The following is a 2,365-nucleotide window of genomic DNA, read 5'->3' as shown; positions in this document are numbered from 1 at the left end:
ATTTCTTTCTTCTCTGACTTTGACCAGACTCTTCTCCCAGGAACAACTAAGGAGGTGTAAAAAGCACAACATACGGCTGTGTAGCTATCAACCACAGTGGCACGCATGATTTGATGTCCCCCACCTAGGCACTCATGGAAAAATTAGCACTTTTATTGATTTCATTACAAAGAGTAGAAAAAGAAAGGAAAGGGCAAACTGTGGAAAAACCCAGAAAAAGAAAGTTTCTCTACTCACTCTTTAAGAGCCACCCATCACCCCAAGCCCTCAGACCTTGCCTAGAGCTCCCCTGCAGGCAGTCCTGAGAGCCCCCAGCGTCCCAATGACCCTCCCCATCTCTGTGCTGCAGGTCCTGGTGATGCTCTGCTCCAGCCCCACGTGCTCCCTGGGCTGTGAGCTGCCTGCGAGCCGCCACGGCAATCTGGAAAGCTTCACATGTTGGAGTCAGATGGAGAGACTGCCCGTTGTGTCCTGTCTGAGGGACAGGACTGACTTCAGATTTCCTCAGACCCTGGTGCACGGGACCAGGCTTGAGAAGACAGAAGCCATAGCTGTTGTGCATGAGTTGCTCCAGCAGATCTTCCAGCTCTTCAGCACCATGGGCTCTTCTGCAGGTCGGGAGGAGAGCCTCCTGGACAGATTGCTCGTGGGACTTGATCAGCAGCTGGAGGACCTGGACACTTGACTGAGGGAGGGAAGGACACCAGAACTCTAGGGAGTGAGAACTCCAGATTGGCTGTGAAGCATTACTTCCAGCGAATCAGTGTGTATCTCAAAGAGAAAGAATACAGCCGCTGTGCCTGGGAGGTTCTCAGCCTGGAAATCAGAAGGTGCTTGGTCTTTGCCAGCAAGCTCATCGGAAAACTCAGGAAATAAAGAAGGTGTTGAATGTGAAAACAGTTCATCTGGTCAACTAAATGGCTATTTTCTAAGACTCAAAGTGCAACCTTTAACTCTAGTTTTGTGTCAGATGACATATAAGTAATAGCTAATATATGGGATTATTTAAATGTATGTTAAATGTTTTGTTACCATAACTTTTCAAAACAGATGTAAGTATCCATTTTCCATATCTTAAAAAGTTCTAATATTTATTTATTTATTTAAATTATCGGAAATATTTACACCGTTCATAGCATTTAAACTTTATCATTCACATTTGCTTTGTTTATATTTTGTATAAGACTACTCTTGTTTTTCAGGAGAGAAAATAAAAGTAATTTGAAAACAACAAATGGACTAGCACACACCTTTGAATAAAATCTAACCCAAAGCCTGATCCTACAAGATAAACCTATACTGAAGTCACCTGAATAAAAAGGGAATGGCGTTATCCACCTAGGGTCATAGAAGGAACAATGGACAATGTGAGGAGGGATTGAATGTGATTCTTGAGACATAGATTAGAAGTGGGAGGGAGATGAGTGGAGAAGAGCCCAGGTCATGGACACAGTTTCCTGCTTGGGGCCTGTAAGAATCGGAGTGCCTTCAAGGATTAATGGAGAACCACATACATCATGCGGAGAAGGCACTGGCGACCCACTCCAGGACTCTTGCCTGGAGAATCCCAGTAATGGGGGAGCCTGGTAGGTGCAGTCCATGGCGTCTCTAGGAGTTGGACACGACTGAGTGACTTCACTTTCACTTTTCATTTTCATGCATTGGAGAAGGAAATGGCAACCCACTCCATTGTTCTTGCCTGAAGAATCCCAGCGACGGGGGAGCCTGGTGGCCTGCCGTGTATGGGGTCACACAGAGTCGGACACGACTGAAGCAACTTAGCAGCAGCAGCACATCCATCATGGGAGGTCAATCTGCATATGTGGAATCTAGGGTCCTGGAGTAGGATGTGGAAGGCAGAGTAAGTTTTTTATCCTTGGTCACTCCTGAGAAAAGAGTCTTCCTAAATTGTTCAAATGGAGGCAAGAAGAACAAGGCAGCCTGGGGATTGCAGAGACAGCTAAGAGATGTGAGAACCAGTAGCTGTCATGTGACTCTAAAGAAGTAAAGAGGGTTTCTTAAGCTTATTTATATATATTAAACACACATCATCGCTAAACTTTTAAATAACTCATACAAAGGAATGCATACCCTTGGCTTCTAGGAGGATGCACCCAAATCCAATACTGTTAACAATTTAATGTGTATCCTTCTAAACATTTTTGTATGTTGTTAATAAATCTATACATATGGACATACTAATGTATATCACATAAATATCCATTTTTCATATAATTTAGTTTCTCATTTATTTATATTTCCTTGCAAATAGATCTTTGAGATTTTTCTTCATTTATACATCAAAATAGTTTGCCTAGTTATAAAATCCTGCATTATGTCTTAACTGCAAAACTAAGATAATCAT

The 2,365-nt window shown here is 43.0% G+C and overlaps 1 pseudogene; it reads left to right on the top strand.

Moving 5' to 3' along the window:
- Window positions 1–198: 198 nt before the first annotated feature.
- Window positions 199–876, top strand: LOC104997908 (annotated as a pseudogene).
- The last annotated feature ends 1,489 nt before the right edge of the window (window positions 877–2,365 follow it).

Source organism: Bison bison, unplaced genomic scaffold (genome assembly GCF_000754665.1).
Source record: "Bison bison bison isolate TAMUID 2011002044 unplaced genomic scaffold, Bison_UMD1.0 scf7180017852625, whole genome shotgun sequence".
In the NCBI taxonomy this organism is placed as follows: Eukaryota; Metazoa; Chordata; class Mammalia; order Artiodactyla; family Bovidae; genus Bison; species Bison bison.
This window is presented reverse-complemented; position numbering and strand designations above follow the sequence as displayed.